This window comes from Mauremys reevesii, linkage group 12, assembly GCF_016161935.1.
Source record: "Mauremys reevesii isolate NIE-2019 linkage group 12, ASM1616193v1, whole genome shotgun sequence".
NCBI lineage: Eukaryota > Metazoa > Chordata > Testudines > Geoemydidae > Mauremys > Mauremys reevesii.
In genome coordinates, this window is record NC_052634.1 from 30,854,059 (window position 1) to 30,880,905 (window position 26,847).

General features: G+C 55.1%; 2 non-coding genes across 2 annotated transcripts; both read right to left on the minus strand.

Annotated features, from left to right (window-relative positions):
- Positions 1 to 16,047: 16,047 nt before the first annotated feature.
- Positions 16,048 to 16,119, minus strand: TRNAC-GCA. The gene has a single exon. It is a non-coding gene; the product is annotated as a tRNA-Cys (tRNA).
- A 2,689-nt stretch (positions 16,120 to 18,808) lies between these two features.
- Positions 18,809 to 18,881, minus strand: TRNAK-UUU. The gene has a single exon. It is a non-coding gene; the product is annotated as a tRNA-Lys (tRNA).
- Between the last annotated feature and the right edge of the window lie 7,966 nt (positions 18,882 to 26,847).

The window sequence follows — 26,847 nt, forward strand, 5'->3', positions numbered from 1 at the left end:
CCCCCCCTAGAAGATCTCGGGTGCGTGGGTGGGTGCCCCTGTTCGCCCTTACAGCATCCCTGGTGCACGGGGGCCTCCCTCCGTCCCAAATCAGGGGCCACAGGGTGTGAGCGCTCCCATCCCCCGATACAGGCTGGTGCGGGGGAGGGGTATAACTGGGTCTCCCTGTCCTGCCCAGGCAGTGCTACAGCAGCTGTTCACAGGGGCAGCAACCCCACTGTCAACCTGCAGCTTTAACCTGCTCCAGGGGTGACCCATGCGGGTCGGGAGTGAGGGGCACCAGCAGAGCTGTGAGTCTGGAGGTCAGGACTGGGATAGCAGGGGCTGCGGGTCGGGAGTGAGGGGCACCATCAGAGCTGGTTGACGCCTAAGGGGCTGCGGGTCGGGAGTGAGGGGCACCAGCAGCGCAGTAACTGGGGAGCTCAGCGAGGAATCGAGGGGGCTGCGGGTCGGGAGTGAGGGGCACCATCAGAGCTGGAGGGAGCGCAGGGGGCTGCGGGTCAGGAGTGAGGGGCACCAGCAGAGCTGAGAGTCTGGAGGTCAGGACTGGGATAGCAGGGGCTGCGGGTCGGGAGTGAGGGGCACCGTCAGAGCTGGTTGACGCCTAAGGGGCTGAGGGTCGGGAGTGAGGGGCACCCGCACCGCAGTACAGCGGGAGCTCATACAGGAATCGAGGGGGCTGCGGGTCGGGAGTGAGGGCACCAGCAGAGCTGTGAGGCTGGAGGTCAGGACTGGGATAGTAGGGGCTGCGGGTCGGGAGTGAGGGGCACTGGCAGCGCAGTAACTGGGGAGCTCAGCGGGAAATCCAGGGGGCTGCGGGTCGGGAGTGAGGGGCAAGAGCAGAGCTCTTGGTGTGGAGATCAGGATTGGGATAGGAGGGGCTGCGGGTCGGGAGTGAGGGGCAGCAGCAGAACTGTGAGTCTGGAGGTCAGGACTGGGATAGCAGGGGCTGCGGGTCAGGAGTGAGGGGCACCGGTAGAGCTGAAGGAAGCCCAGGGGTCTGTGGGTCAGGAGTGAGGGGCACCGGCAGCACAGTGACTGGGGAGCTCTGCGGGAAGCACAGTCGCTGCAAGTCGGGAGTGAGGGGCACCAGCAGAGCTGTGGATCTGGAGATCAGGATTGGGATAGGAGGGGCTGCGGGTCGGGAGTGAGGGGCAGCAGCAGAGCAGGAGGGAGACCAGGGGGCTGCGGGTCGGGAGTGAGGGGCACCGTCAGAGCTGGTGGACGCCTAAGGGGCTCCGGGTCGGGAGTAGGGGGCAGCAGCAGAACTGTGAGTCTGGAGTCAGGACTCAGATAGCAGGGGTTGCGGGTTGGGAATGAGGGGCACCGGCAGAGCTGGAGGGAGACTAGGGGGCTGCGGGTCGGGAGTGAGGGGCACCAGCAGAGCTGTGAGGCTGGAGGTCAGGACTGGGATAGTAGGGGCTGCGGGTCGGGAGTGAGGGGCACTGGCAGCGCAGTAACTGGGTAGCTCAGCGGGGAATCCAGGGGCATGCGGGTCGGGTGGGAGGGGCACCAGCAGAGCTGTGGGTGTAGAGATCAGGATTGGGATAGTAGGGGCTGCGGGTCGGGAGTGAGGGGCACCGGCAGCGCAGTAACTGGGGAGCTCAGCGAGGAATCCAGGGGGCTGCGGGTCGGGAGTGAGGGGCACCAGCAGAGCTGTGGGTCTGGAGATCAGGATTGGGATAGGAGGGGCTGCGGGTCGGGAGTGAGGGGCACCGTCAGAACTGGTGGACGCCTAAGGGCCTGCGGGTCGGGAGTGAGGGGCACCGGCAGCGCAGTAACTGGGTAGCTCAGCGGGGAATCCAGGGGGCTGCGGGTCGGGTGTGAGGGGCACCAGCAGAGCTGTGGGTGTGATCAGGACTGGGATAGCAGGGGCTGCGGGTCAGGAGTGAGGGGCACCACTAGAGCTGGGGGGAACCCAGGGGGCTGCGGGACGGGAGTGAGGGGCACCGGTAGAGCTGAAGGGAACCCAGGGGTCTGGGGGTCAGGAGTGAGGGGCACCAGCAGAGCTGTGAGTCTGGAGGTCAGGACTGGGAAAGCAGAGGCTGCGGGTCAGGAGTGAGGGGCACCGGCAGCGCAGTAACTGGGTAGCTCAGCGGGGAATCCAGGGGGATGCGGGTCGGGAGGGATGGGAACCAGCAGAGCACTGGGTGTGGAGATCATGATTGGGATAGGAGGGGCTGCGGGTCGGGAGTGAGGGACACCGTCAGAACTGGTGGACGGCTAAGGGCCTGCGGGTCGGGAGTGAGGGGCACCGGCAGAGCTGTGGGTCTGGAGGTCAGGACTGGGATAGCAGGGGCTGCGGGTCGGGAGTGAGGGGCACCAGCAGAGCTGTGAGTCTGGAGGTCAGGTCTGGGATAGTAGGGGCTGCGGGTCGGGAGTGAGGGGCACCGGCAGCGCAGTAACTGGGTAGCTCAGCGGGGAATCCAGGGGGATGCGGGTCGGGAGTGAGGGGCACCAGCAGAGCTGTGGGTCTGGAGATCAGGATTGGGATAGGAGGGGCTGCGGGTCGGGAGTGAGGGGCAGCAGCAGAACTGTGAGTCTGGAGGTCAGGACTGGGAAAGCAGGGGCTGCATGTCGGGAGTGAGGGGCACCAGCAGAGCTGTGGGTGTGGAGATCAGGATTGGGATAGGAGGGGCTGCAGGTCGGGACTGAGGGGCACCGGTAGCACAGTGACTGGGGAGCTCCGCGGGAAGCCCAGTCGCTGCAGGTCGGGAGTGAGGGGCATCAGCAGAGCTGTGGGTCTGGAGATCAGGATTGGGATAGGAGGGGCTGCGGGTCGGGAGTGAGGGGCACCGTCAGAACTGGTGGACGCCTAAGGGCCTGCGGGTCAGGAGTGAGGGGCACCGGCAGCGCAGTAACTGGGTAGCTCAGCGGGGAATCCAGGGGGATGCGGGTCGGGAGTGAGGGGCACCAGCAGAGCTGTGGGTGTGATCAGGACTGGGATAGCAGGGGCTGCGGGTCAGGAGTGAGGGGCACCACTAGAGCTGGGGGGAACCCAGGGGGCTGCGGGACGGGAGTGAGGGGCACCGGTAGAGCTGAAGGGAACCCAGGGGTCTGGGGGTCAGGAGTGAGGGGCACCAGCAGAGCTGTGAGTCTGGAGGTCAGGACTGGGAAAGCAGAGGCTGCGGGTCGGGAGTGAGGGGCACCGGCAGCGCAGTAACTGGGGAGCTCAGCGAGGAATCCAGGCGGCTGCGGGTCGGGAGTGAGGGGCACCAGCAGAGCTGTGGGTGTGGAGATCAGGATTGGGATAGGAGGGGCTGCGGGTCGGGAGAGAGGGGCACCGGCAGCACAGTGACTGGGGAGCTCCGCGGGAAGCCCAGTCGCTGCAGGTCGGGAGTGAGGGGCATCAGCAGAGCTGTGGGTCTGGAGATCAAGATTGGGATAGGAGGGGCTGCGGGTCGGGAGTGAGGGGCACCGTCAGAACTGGTGGACGGCTAAGGGCCTGCGGGTCGGGAGTGAGGGGCACCGGCAGAGCTGTGGGTCTGGAGGTCAGGACTGGGATAGCAGGGGCTGCGGGTCGGGAGTGAGGGGCACCAGCAGAGCTGTGAGTCTGGAGGTCAGGTCTGGGATAGTAGGGGCTGCGGGTCGGGAGTGAGGGGCACCGGCAGCGCAGTAACTGGGTAGCTCAGCGGGGAATCCAGGGGGATGCGGGTCGGGAGTGAGGGGCACCAGCAGAGCTGTGGGTCTGGAGATCAGGATTGGGATAGGAGGGGCTGCGGGTCGGGAGTGAGGGGCAGCAGCAGAACTGTGAGTCTGGAGATCAGGACTGGGAAAGCAGGGGCTGCATGTCGGGAGTGAGGGGCACCAGCAGAGCTGTGGGTGTGGAGATCAGGACTGGGATAGGAGGGGCTGCGGGTCGGGACTGAGGGGCACCGGTAGCACAGTGACTGGGGAGCTCCGCGGGAAGCCCAGTCGCTGCAGGTCGGGAGTGAGGGGCACCAGCAGAACTGTGGGTCTGGAGATCAGGATTGGGATAGCAGGGGCTGCGGGTCGGGCGTGAGGGGCACCGTCAGTGCTGGGGGGAACCAAGGGGCTGCGGGTCGGGAGTGAGGGGCACCAGCAGAGCTGTGGGTCTGGAGGTCAGCACTGGGATACCATCCAGCCTAATGGTAAGTGATGCCCAGCTGAGCCCATGGCCAGTACGTCCTGCTCCACCCACGACCAGGCTGGGAGCCAGGACTCCTGGTTCTTCTCCCCAGCTCTGGCAGGGCAGTGCAGGCTAGTGGTTATAGTGGGGGGTTGGGAGCCAGGGTATCCGGGTCCCACCGCTGGCTCTGGGAAGGGTGTGGGGGCCAGTCTTGTGCACCCCCCGGCTTGAAGTGGTTTCCATCCTGTGCAGGGTTTACAGGTTTGTTCACTGGCTCTCAGAACCTCTCACTGTACAAATTGTCCCAGTGCCGCTGGGTCTAGTGGTTAGAGCCGGGGAGGCCGGGAGCCAGGCAGAGGCGGTGGGTATAAGGGGCCCGGGGAGGCACCTGGCCCGTGCTCCACCCAGAGGCCCTGCTCCCGCGAGTCCTCTCCCCCGCAAGGCCCCATCCTCACTCCGCCCTTTCCCAAGCTCCATCCGGCCACATGGGGCCGTGGGGGGAGAGGCCGGGGGTGCAAACGGCAGAGAGGCAGGCGCGGGGGGCCTTGGGGTGGGGGCGAAGAGGCACAAGTGGCAGGGCCTCGTGGGAAGAGACGTGAGAGGTGGGCGGGGGGGGTCAGGGGAGTGGAACAAAGGGGTCCTGAGGGGGGCATGTGGGCGGGGCTGAAGGGGCGTGTGGGCGGGGCTGAAGGGGGAGTGTGGGCGGGGTGGAGGGGGCGTGTGGGCGGGGCTTTGGCAGGAGGAGGCTGAGTGGCAGCAGGCCTTGGGGCAGGGCCACAGTCCGGGCCCGCCCAGCCTCCCCAAGTGGAGGAGTCCCAAGCTGCCCATGGAGCCAGGACTCCTGGGTTCTGTTCCTGGCTCTCCCACAGACTCCCAATCTGAGCTGGTGCAGCCCATCGCGCCCTCCCTGGTGCCTCAGTTTCCCCCGTGTGAGACAGGTCCCAGTGTGAACGGCTGCAGCGCCGTGGAGAATCTCGTCCCTTCTCCTGGCGGCTCCTTGGTAGCCCTGGGGAAGCAGCCAACTGCTGCAGCCCCTGGCTCCCGTCTGGGCAGCCTCTGGCTCCCGTCTGGTGCAGCCCCTGGCTCCCGTCTGGGCAGCCCGGGGTGGGGGTGGGATCTGGGCAATGGGAAGAAGGAATCCCCCCTTCCCCCACCCCACCCCGGGGACATGGGGGGAGGCTGGTGCTGCGGGGCAGGAGTCCTGCAGCCCTCGCAGGGGAGAAGGGCAGGTTCCCGGCTTGGCTGCTGATGGGGAGGGTGGGGGCACTGCTGGACTGGGGCTCCCCCCTGCGGGGTGGTGTTGGAGCCCGGCCTGCGGGGAGCGGACGTCTCCTCTGGCTGGGGGAGGGTGACACTGGCCGAATTGTGGGAGCCCCTGTCCCCCCCCCCAGACAAGGGAGGGGCCTCTCAGCCTTGCCGGCTCGTCTCTCTTTCACCAGGATCGGCCCAGCACCTGGCCTGGCCCAGACCCCCCTTCCTCAGCGCCAGCAGCTGCCCATTGTGGGGCGTGGAGCGGCCGGGGTGGGGGCCTCTCAAGCCCCCCGGGGAGCAGGGCCGGGGCACTGGGGGGCAGAGGCTGCGATGGGGGGAGGTGGGTTGGAGAGATGTCGGGGGTGAAGCTGGGACTCAGGGGGGGAATGGGGCAGGCTGCAGGGAGGAAGTGTGGGGGGCCACCGGAGGAGCTGGGGGCTGGGAAGCTGCGGGGACACAGCCGGGGGTAGTGGTGACACCGCAGGGGGCTGCTCAAGAGGCAGTGGGCTGGGGGCAGGGCGGGAGCTCGGACGGGGTGGGGGGGTCAGGCTATTGCGGGTCTCCCTGTGAATGGCACCAGACTGCAGGGAACCCCACGGCCGGCAGCCCCCCTGCTGGGGGGTCTGGTCAGTGCAGCCCCCCCCCCACCATGGCACCCTGCTGGGGGCTCTGGTCACTGCCGCTCCCCCCGCCCGCTCCACCCTGCTGGGGGCTCTGGTCCCTGCAGCCCCCACCCGATGCACCCTGCTGGGGGCTCTGGTCACTGCAGCCCCCCCCCCCGCTGCACCCTGCTGGGGGCTCTGGTCACTGCAGCCCCCCCCCGATGCACCCTGCTGGGGGCTCTGGTCACTGCAGCCCCCCCGATGCACCCTGCTGGGGGCTCTGGTCCCTCCCGGCCCCCCCCCGATGCACTCTGCTTGGGGCTCTGGTCACTGCAGCCCCCGCTGCACCCTGCTTGGGGCTCTGGTCACTGCAGCCCCGATGCACACTGCTGGGGCTCTGGTCACTGCAGTCCCCCGCTGCACCCTGCTGGGGCTCTGGTCACTGCAGCCCCGATGCACCCCGCTGGGGCTCTGGTCACTGCAGCCCCCGATGCACCCTGCTGGGGCTCTGGTCACTGCAGCCCCGATGCACCCTGCTGGGGCTCTGGTCACTGCAGCCCCCGATGCACCCTGCTGGGGGCTCTGGTCACTGCAGCCCCCAACCTCACCCTGGAACTGGGCGGGGGGGGGGAAGGTTTCTTCTCGCGCTCCCATTGGTCAGGGCTCTGCCTCCTCTTCCTATTGGCTGTCTCGGGAGAGGCGGAGTTTCCGAGAGGGCGTCACGTGGCCTTGAAGCGTTCGCGAGGCGGCTCCTGAGCAGCCCAACCCCGAGCTCCCCTCCCCACTGCCGCCCCTCCTCTCTGCCCCCGCCCCCAACCCCGAGCGCCCCACCCCCAGTGCCGCCCATCCCCTCTCTGCCCCACCCCAACCCCTGAGCTCCCCTGCCCCACTGCCGCCCCTCCCCTCCTGCCCTGACCCCAACCCCTGAGCTCCCCTCCCCACTGTCGCCCATCCCCTCCCTGCCCCGCCCCAACCCCCGCGAGCTCCCCTCCCACAGCGCCGCCCATCCCCTCTGCCCCACCCCAACCCCTGAGCTCCCCTCCCCACTGCCGCCCCTCCCCTCCCTGCCCTGACCCCAACCCCTGAGCTCCTCCCCAGCGCCGCCCATCCCCTCCTGCCCAGCCCCCAACCCCTGAGCTCCCTCCCCACTGCCGCCCATCCCCTCTCTGCCCCGCCCCCAACCCCTGAGCTCTCCCAGCGCCGCCCATCCCCTCTCTGCCATGCCCCAACCCCTGAGCTCCTCCTGATGCCGCCCATCCCCTCTCTGCCCCGCCCCAACCCCTGAGCTCCCCTCCCCAGTGCCGCCCATCCCCTCTCTGACCCCGCCCCCAACACCCCCGAGCTCCCTCCCCAGTGCCGCCCATCCCCCTCCTGCCCCGCCCCCAAACCCCTGAGCTCCCCTCCCCACTGCCGCCCATCCCCTCTCTGCCCCCGCCCCAACACCCCCGAGCTCCCCTCCCCACTACCGCCCATCCCCTCTCTGCCCCCGCCCCCAACCCCTCCCAAGCTCCCCTCCCCAGTGCCGCCCATCCCCTCTGACCCGCCCCAACACCCCACGAGCTCCCCCTCCCCAGTGCCGCCCATCCCCTCTCTGACCCGCCCCCAACACCCCCTGAGCTCCCCTCCCCAGTGCCGCCCATCCCCTCTCTGACCCCGCCCCAACACCCCCAGAGCTCCCCTCCCCAGTGCCGCCCATCCCCTCTCTGCCCCTGCCCCCAACACCCCCTGAGCTCCCCTCCCCACTGCCGCCCATCCCCTCTCTGACCCCGTCCCCAACACCCCTGAGCTCCTCCCCAGTGCCGCCCATCCCCTCTTCTGCCCCGTCCCCAACACCCCCGACCTCCCCTCCCCAGTACCGCCCCTCCCCTCTTCTGCCCCGTCCCCAACACCCCCGAGCTCCCCTCCCCAGTGCCGCCCATCCCCTCTCTGCCCCTGCCCCAAACACCCCCGAGCTCCCTCTCCCCAGTGCCGCCCATCCCCTCTTCTGCCCCTGCCCCAAACACCCCTGAGCTCCCCTCCCCAGTGCCGCCCCTCCCCTCTCTGACCCCGCCCCAAACACCCCCTGAGCTCCTCCCCAGTGCCGCCCTCCCCTCTTCTGCCCCGAACCAACACCCCCGAGCTCCCCTCCCCAGTGCCGCCCATCCCCTCTCTGCCCCTGCCCCTAACACCCCCAGCTCCCCTCCCCAGTGCCGCCCATCCCCTCTTTTGCCCCACCCCAAACACCCCTGAGCTCCCTCCCCAGTGCCGCCCCTCCTCCTCTCTGACCCTGCCCCAAACACCCCCAGCTCCTCCCCAGTGCCGCCCATCCCCTCTGTGCCCCCCCAAACACCCCAGAGCTCCCCGATGCCGCCCATCCCCTCTTCTGCTCCCGCACACAAACACCCCGAGCTCCCCTCCCACAGTGCCGCCCATCCCCTCTCTGCTCCCGTGCCCAACCCCCGAGCTCCCCTTCCCCGATGCCGCCCATCCCCTCTTCTGCCCCCGCCCCAACACCCCCAAGCTCCCCCTCCCCCAGTGCCGCCCATCCCCCTCTAAGCCCCCGCCCCAAACACACCCCGACACGGCTCCGGGTTTTGGGAGGGGAACAGGAGAAAGGACAAAAGAAGCAAGACACAAAGAGAAAGGAGGGAGGGAGGGATGGAGGAAAAGGTGAAACAAAAAGAACAAACCCTAATGTCCCCAGTGATTTTAAGGGACAAAATCCCAGGTGCGGAATAAAATTCTGCCTCCTTAAGGTCGTGTTTTCCATGCCTAGAATTCAACGGTCACCAGATGGATCAGACTGAACAGGTTTCAAACCTCAAGGAGGCTCTTACCTTCTAAACAGGGACGGCTGTTTTCTAGTAAAATCACTAAAAGGGAAGGAGAAAACTCGAAAGAGGTTCCTCCTGGCGCTCACGTACGTGAACCCGAATACTCTCTCAGTCCTCAAAGAGAGACCTGAAGAAGGAGACTTGCTGAAGCAAAGCCACAGGGGTCTCTGAGGTTTCCCTGGCCCCTCGCCCCTGTCCTGTCTGGCTGATGTCAGCATCTCTCTGTGAGGTCACCACCTCCCCACCGCCTTTGGCCAATAGTCTGAGGTCCTGCAAAAGGCCTTTGTGATGTCACTGCCACACCCCTCCCTTGCTGGGCTAATGTCCTGCCCCTGGCCAGGCACTGTGGAGGTTTGAGCTACTCCCTGTGGATCACCCCACTCAAGGAGCGTTCGTTCTAGGAAGCAAGTCGGCTAGACAGGAAAACATCAGACGCTGCTCCCAATGCTACACTCAGTTTTTCAGAAATTAGTCGACTTTATGGCCAGAAGAGACCATTAGAGCATCTAACCTGACCCCCTGCATATCACAGGCCTCCTGTATGACACAATATCTACTTTTGGGGCAAACACATTCCAGAAAGGCATCTAGTCTTCATGAAATGACATCAGGATATGGCGAATCCACCACTTTCCTTGGGAGCTTGTTCCTGTGGTGAATCATCCTCGATGTTGAATATTTGTGCCTTAGTTGTAATATGAATTTGTCTCTTTTCACCTTCCAGCCATTGGGTCTTGTTATGCCTTTCTCTGCTCGATTAAAGAGCCCTTTCATACCCCATCTTTTCTCTCCATTAAGGCCCTTCAACACTTCAATGAAGTCACCTTTCAATCTTCTTTTGATAAGCTAAACAGGTTGAGCTCGTTCAATAGCTCACTAGAAGGCATTTTTCTCCAGCCCTGAGAACACTTTGTGGCTCTTTGGTCATCAGACTCCTGAACTGCAGCTGGATGTGGTTCTTCTTCTTCTGCACAACATAGCTCCTGGAGAAGAGGGATCTGCAAATGTACATTCGTATGATACCTTTGTTTAACTGATGAAAACATAAACTAGACACTTAGAGGATTGGATCTGATTTCAGCTGATGGACAGCTTTGCTAGGTTTTTGTGCATTTGGACAGCAAAATGTTGAGTGTTTACATTGTTATCAAGCACTCCTGTATAGAGGAGCCCCTGAACAGAATGGAGAATGGAAATGAAAATGTTTAACTTTTTTAAAAAAAAGAAAGAAGGTTATAAGAGAACAGGGGGGTTTGAACTGAGGACTATTTGAACTGCAGTTAAGCACTCTAACACTGAGCAATATCCCCAATGACAACAGGAGTATGGAATCGTGATGTCCAGGACTTTGAAGGACAAACCCTGATTCATCAAGCTCCTTTGCCATTCCCAGACCACAGGTGGTTTTCAAAATGGGGTTTGATTAAACTTCTTAAATGTGGTAAACACCACAGCTTGCACACCCACCGATATAGCTTCTCCCACTGACATAGCTGCCACCTCTTGGGAAGTGGATTAACTACACCCACAGGAAAACTCTCTCCCCTCAGCATAGAGCAGTGGTTCTCAAACTGTGGGGCAAGACCCCAAAGTGGGTCATAACCCTGTTTTAATGGGGTCGCCAGGGCTGGCATTAGACTTGTTGGTGCCTGGGGCTGAAACCAAAAGTCTGAGCCCCACCACCCAGGGCTGAATCCCTCAAGCTCTGGTTTTGCCCTCCCCCAACTGGGGCAGGGCTCAGGCTTTGTCTCCTCTGCCTGTGCTCAGTGTAGAGGGGCTTGGTGTGTCTTTCTAGGGTCATGTAGTAAGTTTTTTGGGGTTTTTTTTGGCAAAAAGCGGTTGTAGTGAAAGGAAGTTTGAGGAACCCTGGCATAGATCCTCTGAGTATGTCTAGACTTGGCTCCCTGTGGCAGATCAGACACTGGAAGTACAGCCATGGAGACACCACACCCCAGCCTGGCCTAGCAGGCAAGAATCAAATCTCCACAGACAAGTGGCTGTTGTTTTCTAACCCATCTCCCTAAGCCCTCAGTCACCACCACTTAACAAAGGGGCTTTTCTACACTATGGTTCTGGTCTCACTGAAGGGTCATTTCCAATTGTTTGCTCAGTCCAGCATTAGGGAAAATGGTGCCCTGGGCAAAGCTTGTACTTTGGCACTTCCCCATTGCCCCTGGACGATCCCCACTCCCCCTTTACCGCTAGCTCCTGCACTCCCAACCCTTGCACCTCCTTCACCCCTAACTCCTGCCCCTTCCTGTGCCCCCTTTGCCCTTAACTCCCTGGGCCACCACCCATTGCTCCTCTCCTGCAGCCCCTTCACATGGCTCCAGTGCTGGGGGCCCCGCACTTGTTCTCCCTTTCCCTGGGCTTTGGCATCACTAGCCCCTGCTTAGCGAGTAGGGTTCAGTGGTCCCCAAAATGTGGGGCATGACTCCTAGGGGGACACAGAGGAACATTCATGGAGTCAATGAAATCAAGTGAGCTTCTTCAGTTTCTCTCTGCAGATATTTCCCTTGTTTTTAAAGGCAAAAATCCTGATCTTTCCAATGGGAGCTGCTGCTTCAATGTTCAGTTTGGGGAGGGATCTGGCTGCACTCAGAGATCTGCCCGCGGGTTACAATCTGCGATCCGAAGGGCCGAACGCAAACAGCGTTTAGATGGGACTGTTACTGCCGCCCCCGTGTGGCCAAAGATCAGAACTGACCAGCAGAGTTTACAGCTGGAGCCTGGGACGCTCCTGAACGAACTGGGCACGAAGCCTCTCGCGTGGGACCCTCGCTGTGCAGCAGGAGGCGGAGGGAAGCTGATTGTCAGGGCTCAGGGCAGCACCCTGCCATGCTGAGCCGGTGTCTGTGCTAAGCTCGGCATCAATCAGGTGATTCTGGGAAGTTTGGGGTCCCTGGGCTCCCACAGGAAGGTGAAGCAGGTCACCCCTGGAGCAGGTTAAAGCTGCAGGTTGACAGTGGGGTTGCTGCCCCTGTGAACAGCTGCTGTAGCACCGCCTGGGCAGGACAGGGAGAGCCAGTTATACCCCCCCCCCCCCGCAGCCTGTATCGGGGGCTGGGAGCACTCACACCCTGGGGACCCACCCACCAGAGATCTACGGTGGGGAGAGTGGCACCCACACACCCAGGATGTTGTAGCGGGGGACAAGGGCATCCACACTCCGGGATCCTCTGCAGAGGGACGGACACCCACACATCCAGGATTCTGTATGGGGGGGGAGAGATACCCGGACACCTGGGCGGGGGAAGGGGGCACCGAAACATCCGGGATCTTACCTGGGAGGACAGCGGCGCCTGCAGCTCGACATGAGACGGGGGCGGGGGGAGCAGAAGCATTTCCCAGTTCCAGGCTGTCCCCGTCTGGCCAAGGCACAGAGCTCACAAGCAGAGTTTAAAGCTCCAGCTGCCAGGCTGAGAAACAAGCCAGGCTCCATGGCTGGTACCTGTGATCCCAGCTCCTGGGGAGACTGAGGCCAGTGGATCGCTTGAGCTCAGGAGTTCTGGGCTGCAGGGGGCTGTGCCGATCGGGTGTCCGCACTAAGTTCAGCATCAATATGGTGATCCCGGGGGAGCTTGGGGTTCCCAGGTTGCCTAAGGAGGGGTAAACCGGCCCAGGTTGGAAACAGAGCAGATCAAATCTCCTGTGCTGATCAGTAGTGGGATTGCACCTGTGAACAGCCCCTGCAGTGTAGCCTGGGCAAGACAGTGAGACACAGTCTCTTTTTAGACACACACACACACCCCCCGCAGAGCCTGGAAGGGGGGATGGGAGCACCAACACGATGGGGAGTCTGACTTGGGGGGAGGGATGCCCCCCTGCAACACGGATCTTGAAAAGGGGAACAGAGACACCCACAGATCCCAGATGGGGGCAGGCAGGGGAAACCACACACTGGAGCTAGTTCATGGGGTGGGGGACAGAGACACCCACCAGAGATCCTGGATGGGAGCACCCACATGATGGGGATCTTGAACTGGGAGGAGGGAAGCACCATGTACCAGAGGTTCTGAAGGGGGAACAGGGACACCCACACACCAGGTGTCTTGCAGCAAGAGCTGCGGTCTTCATTTACACAGGGCAGTGATGGGGAATTAACCACGTCCCTTGCGGAGCTTGTTCCACTAGATGATTAGCCTTATTGAAGTACCCAGACCTTTTAACAATAAGAAGTGAAATGGAATGGCCACATGATGGCAACAGAACCTAAGAAATTTGTTGGTCTCTAAGGTGCCACACGTACTCCTGTTCTTTTTGAGGATACAGACTAACACGGCTGCTCCTCTGAAACCTAAGAGATGAGAAGCCATGTTCTTGTTCAATGTGCATTGAAGCTGAAAAGGGAGATGTTTCCTCTTTGATTCCTAAGCCCCCAACTCTAATCCACTAAACACCCCTTTCCTCCCACAGCCAGGACTAAAACCCAGGAGTCATAACTAGTGGCCCCCCTTAACCTTCTCTCTGTGAGGAAGAAGAAGCTCTGAGACCCCTGGGCTGTCCCCTTGCCACCCTGCCTGGGCTGCACTTGAAACCCAATGGGGTTTCCTTGGGCAGTTCTGAATCTTGCTCCCAGGAAGGGTGTAATTTTAGGAGCAGGTTCCAAATAGTGCAATTAACCAGCCAGAAGGGGCAGCAGGTATCAGTGTAGGAGCCATTGAAATAATCACAGCAAAGTAGTTCATGGAAACTGTTATTAATGAAGTGTGAGTGAAAGGTGAGAATCTGATGGTGTCAGTGTCACACTAGAGGGCGCTGAGATGGTTTTAAATTTGTCATCCAAACCCAGCCACCACCTAGCACATGTTTTAACCTCTTCTTCTCTTACCGTTGCTCCTTATCAGGGAAGGGGAGAGAGCAAACGAGCAATAGAAACAGAGACCTAGTGACCGGAGCAAACATTTCTTTGCTCCTTGCTTGGCTCTGTCAGTTATTTGGGTACAAACTCACCCCCACCCACTGTCTGGGCTGGGCTCAGTGGGCAGGAAGAGCTCAGCTGTCAGTGGCACTTGGGGAGCTCAGGACATTGCTGTGAGCTGCTTGAACATTTAGGTGAAACCCACCTAAACACGGACACAAGGTCTAGGCTGCAGTAACTCATCTTGCATCTGCGGCTGTTGAAGCTACAAGGCAGAGGACTAAGTACAACATTTAAACTTACGTTTCACCTCAGAGAATAAAACAAATGTGTCTGTGAAAAGAGGGGAGTCGAGTTCAATCCCTTGTCACCATCGATGTGCAAACCAGGAACCTGTTGCTTTGCATTCCTGATGTGTCACCATCATGTGGCTATTCTCATAGACTTTAAGGTCAGAAGGGACCATTATGATCATCTAGTCTGACCTCCTGCACAACGCAGGCCACAGAATCTCACCCACCCACTTCTATAACAAACCCCTAACCTATGTCTGAGTAACCTATTCTGTCTCAGTCCCTTTAATTAAAAAATTGTGTTTTTTTCATAGAAACTATATTTTCCTTGTAGAGACACAGGGGCAGATTAATCTACAAAGGGAAGGTGATTCCAAGGCAGTTCTGGAGGAGAAGGGAACGTTTTCAGCATCACTAAATTATTTTGTTGTGCCTCACAGAGAGAGAAAGAGAGAGAGAAAATAAACCTATTAATTTGAGCTACCAACACAGTTCACAGCATGAAATACACAATTTTGTGTTCAATGAGTTGTGTTCATTTACTTAATACGAAAAATATGTATTAGGCAATGCATGAAAACCTCACTGCATTGAACAACCCACCTGATCTAGTCAATGTACTACAGAATATTTAAAGAAGTTAAGAAAGATGTGCTTATAAATTAACATGCTTTGCCATTTACACACGCACAAGACACAGAAGAAACTGAAATATTTGAGCTACTAAAATTTCCATTTTCTCACAGCATTTTAGGTCTCAAGGTTGTTTTAATTTGCTTATTTTTTTTGGAACTAGAAATAGAGAAAGAGTACACTGAAGTCCGTGGAATTACCGCAGAGAGGGATTAGTCTCATTATTTGTCACAAACAAAACCTTTGTTAACAGAAAGTTAACTTTGACTGTGAATGTCTCTTACCTTCCAGAACATCGAGTTCAGTAAAACTCAAACTCTGGAAAAACCGGGAATACAGAGTGATGGTACATGCTCAGATAACCTTAACTCTGCCCTCTAGAAGAGAATCCGTGATAGCATATGAGAACAAGGAAAGGTTTCGGGACAAATTACAGCTATTTCCCAAGAGTTTGTTTCTTCTGTAATTAAGTGATCCTGGCCCCATCCATTGATCCTGGCCTGGTGTCTGGCTGTGGAATTTACTGTTTTTATCTCAGCATATTTGTAAAGCAGTTTCTTCTTTAAAAGCTCCTTTATTCTAGGTTATACAAACAGGTCACTTCCCCAGCTATTTCAAGGAGATGGAATTTTCCTGACCCACAGGGAACTTAAACTAACATGCTCAAGATCACACATTCCTTAGGAGAAAACTAAGGGGAAAAACCAAAACCCACCAAACCGTTGCTGTTTCTACCCAAATGATCAATGAGACCAGAAAGTGAGACTGTGCAATTAACTGTCTGGTACTACACTGACTCTGCAGTTACTTGGATGCAGACACACCCAGCTCTACAGTTGGTAATGTACAGAGACTCTGCTGCTGCTCATGAACTAGCAGCACATGACCTCTGAACAGCTGCCATTCGAATGCATCTGAAAGTCACAAGGAACAACGATCTGTGTGAAAGGAAGGTTGCCATTTATTAGAGCCCCAGTTGATGCCGTGTGCACAAAGAGAGGATTGAATGTGTAACAGGGAGTTTGGTAAATCTTGCATCCGAAGAAGTGGGTATTCACCCACGAAAGCTCATGCTGCAAAACGTCTGTTAGTCTATAAGGTGCCACAGGATTCTTTGTTGCTTTTGGTAAATCTTGGTTATTTTATTTTTGTAACAGGCTCCTGTCCACCCCCAGTAGAGTTTTCAGTCCCAATGGCAACTTACTTACCAAATGTAATACAGACTAGTCCATGCCTCCCAAGTGGATGTGGTTCTTGTTCTTCTGCACATTGTAGCCCATGGAGGCCAAGGACCTGCAAATGTGTCTTCATGTGCCTTTGTTTAATTGATGAAAACAAACCTAGACACTTAGAGGATTGGAACTGATTTCAGCTGGGGGACATGTTTGCTAGGTTTTTATGCATTTGCACAGGAAAACATTGAGTGTGTCCATTCATTTCAGGGATCCCTATTTAGTGGAGCTCCTGAAAATAGAATTATTTTTACTGAAGTAAGATGTTTGGAAGGGGGCACTTGGATTTGAACCAAGGACCACTTGAACTGCAGTCAAACACTCTACTACTGAGCTATACCCCCATGACATTTGCAGAAGCAAGTCAGTGATCTTAAGGATTTTGAAGGACAGGCTCTGCCTCAGAGAGCTCCTTTTCTATTCCCAGACCACAGGGGTTTTAAAAATGGGGTTTGATTAAACTTTATATACACATGGAGACACCACAGCTTGCACACCCACCAACATAGCTTCCGCCACTGACATAGCTACCACCTCTCGGGGAGATGGATTAACTGCACGGATGGGACAGCTCTCTCCCCTCTGCTTAGAGCAGCTTCATTATTTATGAATAGGTGGGAAATAACCTCCTGAATGGACAGAAACCAATGTATCAGATATTGCTGTGTCTGCATTCAATATGGGTAACTGGTCATATTGGGCTGGATTAGTAGGAACGTTACCAGCAGATGGAGGGAAGTGATTATTCCCCTCTATTCAGCACTGGTGAGGCCACATCTGGAGCATTGCATTCAGTTTCCCCCCACCCACCCTCTCTGCCCCTCCCCTGAGACCCACCCTGTCCATCCAAACAGCGTCTGATGTTTTCCTGTCTAGCCAGCTTGCTTCCGAGAACGAACGCTCCTTGAGTGGGGTGATCCACAGGGAGTAGCTTAAACCTCCAAAGTGCCTGGGCAGGGGCAGGACATTAGCCCAGCAAGGGAGGGGTGTGGCAGTGACATCACAAAGGCCTTTTGCAGGACCTCAGACAATTGGTCAAAGGTGGTGTGGAGGTGGTGACCTCACAGAGAGATGCTGACATCAGGCAGGCAGGACAGGGGCGAGGGGCCAGGGGCCAGGGAAACCTCAAAGGCCCCTGTGGCTTTGCTTCAGCAAGTCTCCTTCTCCAGGTCTCTCTTTGAGGACTGAGAGAGTATTCGGGTTCATGTACGTGAGCGCCAGGGGGAACCTCTTTCGAGTTTTCTCCTTCCCTTTTCGTGATTTTACTAGAAAACAGATGTCCCTGTTTAGAAGGTAAGAGCCTCCTCAAGGAAAGGGATGTCCTGGGCGTGTCACAGTTCGGATTCCAGTGGCCCCCCTACACTGTAAGGAAACTCCCACCACCTGCTCTGTGTTCGCAGTGCGGGAGAGAGCAGCATCCATGGCAGTGATTTGCTCCTGGCTGCCGGAGCAGAGCAGCAGGCTCAGCTGTCAGAACTTCCTGGAGCTATGAAAGGGGAGGGGCCCATGGCTCTGTAGCAGGAATGCAGGGCAGGCGAGTTCACAGAGGGCGTAGTGGGATACTGGAGGAGGCCAGTTATGGTGATATAATGAACAGCAGCATCTACACTGACACTCTGTCACTTTAAGTTTGCTGCAAAAAGCTCATCGAAGTGGTTTTATTTGGTCACCAAAACAGGGCAGTTTTGTCACCAGATGTGGCATTGCAGTGCCAACCGAGGGAGCATAGTGTGTTCTTCACACACCTGAGCAATATAATTCTGCTGAAATAACTTTGTAGTGCAGACCTGGCCAAAGATTCACACACACACAGCTTGCAAGAAAAACCTCACCTGCTGCTCTGCTTTGTGGGGCCCAGGTGGGGATGCAGGGAGTCAGGTGTGAGCAGACACTGTACTTTAGCCACAGGCAGGCACCATGGTTTAGCTGGTTAAAGTACCTATTTTGTAAACAGGAGATCCTGGGTTCAACTCCCAGTGGTGCCTTGTTGAGATGCTTTTAGAGCACCTGGTATTAGCTACTGTCAGAAGATAAAATACAGAGCTAGATGGACCTTTGGTCTAGCCCAGTGTGGTTTTTCTTATGGTTTAAATTACACTCACTGGCACTGATAATAGAGTTACTGAAAGTTTGGGAGTTAAGAGCTGATAGGTCAGTGATCCAAGCCCCTTGCAGGTGACCCCCTCCCTCTGGGACAGGGACAGGTCTGAGCTATCACACCAAATGCTCATTGTGGCTTCCAGAATCTGTGGGCAGCTCATTTAGTTTACACCCAGGGTTGAGTCCTTGATTCACACAGCAAGGATAACAACCCTTTGTTTCTCCTGCCCCAATAACATGGAGACTGGGAATCCAACACCAGCCACCAGTGATCATTTCGGCAAGCAACCCAACCTATTTCCAACATACTGTGAAATCCACATGCAGACTCATACACGAAACCTTGCAAGAAAATCTTCCTGAGGGGGTCTGAAGCACCTGCTGCTGGAGGGAAGGAGGGAGCTGTGGGTTGGGATTGAGGAGCAGCATGAGGAGGGGGGTCTGTGGGTTGGGATTGAGGGGCACTGGGAATAGGAGGGGGCTGTGGGTTGGGATTGAGGGGCACTGGGAATAGAAGGGGGCTGTGGGTTGGGACAGAGAAGGGTGAAGAGGAGCAGGCTCTGGTTGGGAGTGAGGAGCAGTGAGCATAGGAGGGACTGAGGGTTGGGTCTGAGGGGCACTGGGAAAAGAGGGGACATGGGTTTGGGCTGAAGAGCATCTTCATTTGGGGATCCAGCAGGACAGGGGAAGGCAGCAGGTGATTCTAATTCCTTAGGGATATTCTGTGTGTGTGTGTGCAGGGGAGGAACATGCTCTATGCCCAGAGGCCTTTATTCCTCCAGGCTGCAAGGACAGAGGGGATGTCAAGGAGTTGTTCCTTCAATCTCCCCCACACAAAGGCCCTTCTTAGGAAAGGAAAATCCTGAAGAGAAAGAGTAACACCAAAGAAGTACCCAGAAAGTCAGATTTTTACAATCATAGTGAAAAGTTTATCACCTAACCAGGGACTTGAACCCTGGACCCTCAGATTAAAAGTCTGATGCTTTGCCAACTGAGCTAGCCAGGCTCACATAGGAAAAGTGCAGGTTGGTGCAGAGGTGAAGCTAGTCAAGAAAAAGCAAGCAGGAAACAATTGGGGAAACCTGCTGCTCTCTCTCTCTTCCCAGCCCTGGCCTGGCCTGGTATTAGTGCTGGTTAAAAAGACGGGAAAATATCAGCATCTATCAGACTTTCATAGCTGTACAAGACTCAGGCACAATACAGAGGTGCCCATCTGCAAGTGCCGAATGGTTGGATTGGCTAATGCAACCTGTAGACATCCAGGGCTGTCCTAGGGTCTCACCCCCACTTTGAGCTTGTGGGTTCAAAGATGGGGACCCGCAGGTATTCTCCCCCCACCCTAACCCTTAGGGTAGGATTCCTTCTCGCTGCCACCACTCGATTATTTCGGTGAATTGAGACACCCCTCTGTCCCCCCCTGTCTCCCTTCAAAGACACTCCCTGGGAACACAGATCCACTCACAGAGGAGGAACCTTCCCCCTCCCTTCTCTTCCCTCTCTCCAGCCTGCTCCGGAGAGAGAGATATCTTGATTCAACCTCCTTGAATCTCTACACACAGGGAAGCAGCCCACTTCCCCCCTCCCTCTCCTCCTTCCAGAGACTTTCCCGGGGAAGCACAGGTCAAAGCACAGAGGGAGGAAGATTCCTTTCCTTCCCTCTCCCTTCCCTGCTTTCTCTGCTTGGAGACAACCATTGTCTCCACAGAGTGGCACCTAGCTTCCTTCCCCTGAATCCACAGGTAAGGAACTTAACCAAGTCCTGAACTTAAAAGAGTTTATTAAAAGAATAAAAAAAAGGAAAAAATACACAATCTCTATGAATCCAAGATAGACATTCATAGGGTCTAATCTTATTAATCCCTGGAGAAATTTCTCCCTTTTCCTCAGTACAAACAATACAGGCAAAATTATGAATAATCAATACAAACTCACAGAATTGCAGACACAGGATTCTTATATGAAATTACCCAGTACTTCTAATACTCACTAGCTTGAATAGAAGAAATTAGTTCAGAAAGATGAGCAGACTTGATTAAGCGTCTAGACTGGTGTAGTCCCAGACGGCTAAGAACTCAGAACAAAGAACACAGAGACCCAAGTTCCCGCTCTCTGGGATTTTCAAATTCTCTTCCCTGATTGGTCCTTTGGTCAGGTGTTTCACCAGGTCAGTGTTAACCCTTTACAGGTAGAACTTAACCCTTAACTAACTACTTATGACACGCCCCCCAAATCACCAACAGTGGGAGCACTGGCGGTGATTTCCTCCTAAACTGTAAAACCAACAGAGTAATAAACACATGCACTATTACATATACTACTAAGCATATAACATGTAAAGAACACTTTTTAGTCACTAGATTCTGGGAAACTGTCACGAGAGAGTGCATCAGCAACTTTGTTGGAAGCTCCTGAAATGTGTTGAATTTCAAAATCAAAGTCTTGGAGAGCTAAACTCCATCTGATAAGTTTTTTGTTGTTTCCCTTGTTAGTATGAAGCCACTTTAGTGCAGCATGATCGGTTTGTAGCTGGAACTGCCGTCCCCAAACGTATGGGCGTAGCTTTTCCAAGGCATACACAATGGCGTAACACTCTTTTTCACTGACGGACCAGTGGCTTTCCCTCTCAGACAGCTTCTTGCTGAGAAACACGACAGGATGGAAGTTGTGATCCCGTCCTTCCTGCATTAGAACCGCTCCTACCCCACGGTCAGATGCATCGGTGGTAACTAGGAAGGGTTTGTCAAAGTCCGGGGCCCGTAATACAGGGTCAGACATGAGCATTGCCTTAAGCTGGATAAAGGCTTCCTGACACTCATCAGTCCACTTAACTGCATTTGGCTGGGTTTTTCTGGTCAGATCAGTTAGTGGAGCAGCGATTTGGCTGTAGTGTGGTACAAATCGCCTGTAATATCCGGCCAAACCTAAGAAGGATTGGACCTGTTTCTTTGACCTTGGGACAGGCCACTGTTGGATAGCCTCCACCTTGGCCTGTAGGGGGTTGATGGTTCCTTGACCCACCTGGTGTCCTAGGTAAGTCACTCTGTTTTGGCCTATTTGACACTTTTTGGCCTTAACAGTTAGTCCTGCCTGCCTGATGCGCTCTAAAACCATTTTCAAATGTTCTAGGTGTTCGGGCCATGAATCAGAAAAAATGGCCACATCATCGAGGTATGCAACTGCACAGTCTTCCAATCCTGCTAGTAGACCATCCACCAGCCTTTGGAAGGTGGCAGGTGCATTCCGCAGTCCGAACGGAAGCACAGTAAACTCATACAGCCCTGCATGGGTGATGAAGGCAGACTTTTCCTTGGCAGGTTCATCTAGTGGTACCTGCCAGTATCCCTTGGTTAAATCAATGGTAGAGATGAACTGGGCACGTCCCAACTTTTCCAATAGCTCATCAGTGCGTGGCATTGGATAGTTGTCTGGACGAGTTACAGCATTGAGCTTACGGTAGTCCACACAAAAGCGTATTTCCCCATCTGGTTTGGGAACCAGAACCACTGGAGATGCCCATGCACTGGTAGAAGGGTGGATGATACCGATCTCCAACATGTTGTCAATCTCCTGTTTAATAACAACTTTGGCATGAGGTGACACCCGGTAGGGTGGGGTCCTAATCGGGTGAGCATTACCTGTGTCAATGGAGTGGCAGGTTTGCTCAGTCCGTCCTGGGTTGGCTGAGAACAAGGGCGCGTAGTGAGTGCCCAGCTCCTTGATCTGTTGCCGCTGCAGACGTTGCAGGGTTGTGGAGAGGGTCACCTCTTCCACACCACCATTTCTTTTACCTTCGTAGTAGACACCTTCAGGCCACTCGGTGTCATCTCCTTCCTGAACTGTAAAGTGACAGACCTGTAATTCTCTGGGATAAAAGGGCTTTAGAGAGTTAACATGAAACACTTTAGGCTTTAAAGAGGAATCAGGGAATGTTATGAGGTAGTTAACAGCTCCCAGGCGCTCCTGGACCATGTATGGTCCTTCCCAGGACGCTTCCATCTTATGGGCCTGTTGCGCCTTCAAGACCATGACCTGGTCTCCTACCTTGAATGACTGCTCCTTGGCATGTCGATCATACCAGACCTTTTGCTCCGTTTGAGCATCTCTTAGGTTCTCTCGAGCAAGGGCCCAAGAGTCTCGGAGGGTGTTTTGAAGGTTGCTTACAAAGTCCAGAATGTTAGTCCCTGGAGGAGGTGTAAACCCCTCCCATTGCTGCTTTACCAGCTGTAATGGCCCCTTAACCTCATAGCCGTACACCAGCTCGAATGGTGAGAATCCTAAACTGGGATGTGGAACAGCCCTGTAGGCAAACAGCAACTGTTGTAACACTAGATCCCAATTATTGGAGGGTTCATTGACGAATTTGCGGATCATGGCCCCCAATGTTCCATTAAACCTTTCCACTAGGCCATTTGTTTGGTGGTGGTACGGGGTGGCAACCAAATGATGCACCCCATGAGTTTCCCACAGGTCTTTCATGGCCCCTGACAGGAAATTTGTTCCCGAATCTGTTAGAATCTCAGAGGGCCAACCCACCCTGGTAAAAATGTCAGTTAAGGCCTGGCACACAGTTTGAGCCCTGGTGTTGCCTAGAGCTACTGCTTCCGGCCATCTGGTAGCAAAGTCCACAAAAGTCAGTATGTACTGCTTTCCTCTGGGGGTCTTTTTTGGGAAAGGACCCATAATATCCACAGCTACTCGCTGAAATGGGACCTCAATTATGGGAAGTGGCTGGAGAGGGGCCTTGACCTGGTCTTGAGGTTTTCCTACCTTTTGGCATACCTCACAAGACCGGACATACTTGGCAACGTCCTTGCCCATCCCCTCCCAGTCGAAGGACCTTCCCAACCTGTCTTTGCTTCGGTTCACCCCAGCATGGCCACTGGGATGATCATGGGCTAAGCTTAAGAGCTTTTCCCGGTACTTCGTCGGAACTAGCAACCGTTTTTGAGGATGCCAGCCCTCCTGGTGTCCACCATAAAGACTTTCCTTGTATAAAAGTCCTTGGTCCACAACGAACCGGGATCGGTTAGTGGAGCTGAGAGGCGGTGGGTTGCTGCGTGCCGCCGCCCATGCTTTCTTGAGGCTGTCATCGGCTTCCTGCTCAGTCTGGAACTGTTCTCTTGAGGCGGGAGACACCAGTTCCTCGGGAAGTGATGTAGGTGATGAGATTGTTTCTGTTGACTGTGAACCGCTCCCCGCTGGTGCACAAGGTGTCATTTCAGGCTCCGGCTGAGCCTCTTGGGTAGGGTTGTGTGCTGGTTTTTCCAGTTCAGGCCCGTTGTCGCCCTCTGGCGGTGGAGTTGTAATCGCTGGCACCAGTGCTGGCGCTGGTACTGCCGCTGGTTGCTCTTCCAGTTCCGGTTCTGGGACTGGATGTAGTATGGCTGCTGTAGGTTGGCATGGGATCCGGTTCCACCACCTCTGTCTGGGTCTCTAGTAACACAGACGGGGTCTTGGTGGATGGCTCAGGAACAGTTATGGGTGCACCAGCTCGTCTGGCTTGGCTGCGTGTAACCACTCCCTCTGTTTCTGGCGGCTCAATGTGATGGGCCAAGTGGTTGCCCAGTATCATGGGGACAGAATAATTGTCATAGACAGCAAAAGTCCACGTCCCTGACCAGCCCTTGTACTGGACAGGTAACTGCGCTGAAGGTAATGTCACAGGTTTTGACATGAAGGGGCGAACTGTCACTTTGCTTTTCGGGTTGATGAATTTGGGGTCCACGAAGGTTCGGTGGATAGCTGACATATGTGCTGCAGTGTCTCTCCATGCGATAACTTCCTTTCCGTCCACTCTCAAAGTTTCCCTAAAGCATACGGGTATTTGAGAGATATCTAAGTCTGGGTTTCCTTGGTGTGCAGGTGCAAGGAGTTGGACCCGGTTCAGGTTCTTCGGGCATTTGGCTTTGATATGCCCCAGTTCATTGCATCCAAAACATCGCCCACTTGATGGGTCACGAGGTTGTGTTGGTTTACTGGAAACTGGTGAGGTAGAAGAAGAGGTAGGGTGTGACTGTGCTTGGGTTGTAGGTGTGGGCTTGATTGGCCCTCGATGGTAAGGTTTAGTCTCGGTGGGTACCTTGTGTGATTCGCTCCCTTTGGCAGTAGCTTTCGTGTTGTCTACTGATGCCATCCATCTGGCTCCAACCTGTCCTGCCTCAGTGAGAGTTTTTGGTTTACCATCTTGGATGTAGCATCTAATGTTCTCAGGAACACCATCTTGGAACTGCTCCATCAATATCAGGAGGTGTAGGTCGTCTAGCTCCTCAACCTTGGATCCTGATATCCAGGAGAAATAGTGTTTTTCCAGGTAAGCAGCATGCTCTGGAAATGACATCTCTGGTTTCCATTTCTGGGCTCTGAAACGCTGACGGGCATGATCAGGGGTGATGCCCATTCTGAGTCTGGCCTTGGTTAGGAACAGTGGGAAGTCATCCATCTGGTCTCTAGGCATTTCAGCTGCCACAAGGGATAATTGTCCGGTGAGCTGTGACCTCAGCTCCATCATGTATTGTTCTTTAGGAAGATGGTATCCAATACAGGCCCTCTCAAAGTTTTCTAAAAAGGCCTCAACATCATCCTCTGCCTTGTAGGCGGGAAATTTTTTCCGAAAAGTTTGATCAGTAGGTGGATGGGGTGGTGAATTATGCTGCTTAGCCTTTTCTACTTCCAGAGCCTGCCTCTGGATTTCCAGATCTTTCTCTCTTAATTCCATTTGTCTGATGTGGTCTGCCTCTCTGGCTTTCTGGTCTGCCTCCATGGCTGCCATCGCCATGTTGTGTTCTCTCTCTTTGGCTTCCAGGATTTTTATTTGCAATCGAGCAAGCTCTAGTTGGTCACTTGTTTCCGTCATATCTGTGCCTTGGGGTGCTGGCCACACCCCTCCCTGTTTATGATAACTTGAGTAAAGAAAGGGTAATTAATCCCGTGTATAGCAAATTGTGTGTTGCAACTCTCTATTGTTCTGTACTGAGCAACAGGGAAAATCTAAAAAAACTCTCTGTGTCTCTGCGAGAAAAGTCTCATGAAATTCTCGCAGGGATCAGTGGCTTCCTGCCTTCTGCATTTCAGAAGTCACAGGAAAAAAAACTGGCTTCAGGATCTTTCTCTCCTCACTAAACCCTTCCTGCCTTCTGCATTTCAAAAGTCACAGGAAAAAAAACTGGCTTCAGGATCTTTCTCTCCTCACCAAACCTGTTTTCCCTGTTGGACGGGATGAGCTCCGAGGAGCACCTCCCCCCACCCAAGGAATCCTGATCACACAAAGGAGGGACACACCTCCTTGCAACCAGAGCTAAAAAATGTTTCTAGCTCTGAACTGTTAAAAACCTCTGGCTTGAGAATCGTTATCTCCCCAGCAAACCTGTGAGGGCACTTCCCCCCACCTAAGGAATGCACACACCGCCTTCCAGGCACTGTCTTGAAAATGCTTCTACTGTGGTAGAAAGCCTCCAGCAATGGGTTCGACACACCGCTGTGCCACCATGTCCTAGGGTCTCACCCCCACTTTGAGCTTGTGAGTTCAAAGATGGGGACCCGCAGGTATTCTCCCCCCACCCTAACCCTTAGGGTAGGATTCCTTCTCGCTGCCACCACTCGATTATTTCGGTGAATCGAGACACCCCTCTGTCCCCCCCGTCTCCCTTCAAAGACACTCCCTGGGAACACAGATCCACTCACAGAGGAGGAACCTTCCCCCTCCCTTCTCTTCCCTCTCTCCAGCCTGCTCCGGAGAGAGAGATACCTTGATTCAACCTCCTTGAATCTCTACACACAGGGAAGCAGCCCACTTCCCCCCTCCCTCTCCTCCTTCCAGAGACTTTCCCGGGGAAGCACAGGTCAAAGCACAGAGGGAGGAAGATTCCTTTCCTTCCCTCTCCCTTCCCTGCTTTCTCTGCTTGGAGACAACCCTTGTCTCCACAGAGTGGTGCCTAGCTTCCTTCCCCTGAATCCACAGGTAAGGAACTTAACCAAGTCCTGAACTTAAAAGAGTTTATTAAAAGAATAAAAAAAAGGAAAAAAATACACAATCTCTATGGATCCAAGATAGACATTCATAGGGTCTAATCTTATTAATCCCTGGAGAAATTTCTCCCTTTTCCTCAGTACAAACAATACAGGCAAAATTATGAATAATCAATACAAACTCACAGAATTGCAGACACAGGATTCTTATATGAAATTACCCAGTACTTCTAATACTCACTAGCTTGAATAGAAGAAATTAGTTCAGAAAGATGAGCAGACTTGATTAAGCGTCTAGACTGGTGTAGTCCCAGACGGCTAAGAACTCAGAACAAAGAACACAGAGACCCAAGTTCCCGCTCTCTGGGATTTTCAAATTCTCTTCCCTGATTGGTCCTTTGGTCAGGTGTTTCACCAGGTCTGTGTTAACCCTTTACAGGTAGAACTTAACCCTTAACTAACTACTTATGACAAGGGCACACTGGGATATCAAGCCAAGTGTCCATCACCATCATCATTTCAAAGGGATAATGATAATGATGGGAAGGGTCACAATTGACTCAGCAGTTGCATACAAAGGTGCATGTTTGGCAGTTACATTGGGAAATTCTGGCTCCTTCTCAGGCTCAGGTTGGCCACCCTGGTCTAGATGTAGAAGTTACAACATTTAAACTTGAAAGAGGGGCCAATTTCCCCATCATTTCCCACCTTTACATCCAAACACGATGACTTTCTGAATGAACCCTCCTCGTTCAGCCAGAAAATCTTGGGGTGGATGTAGGAGTCACTGGGTAAAATTCTCTGGACTCTGTTCTGAATCAGGTCAGAGCAGAGGTACCTAGTGATCTAGTCTGGCTGTAAAATCTATATATCAACACCAAATATGGTGTGAAATTAATCCTCAGAAATGGCTGTTCCTCACCCAGACCCCAGCAAAGGGCTCTCCAAGGAAGGGGGCTGTTGAGGAAGGAAAGATGAAAGACGTCCTTCTCTCCCTGGAGGGACTG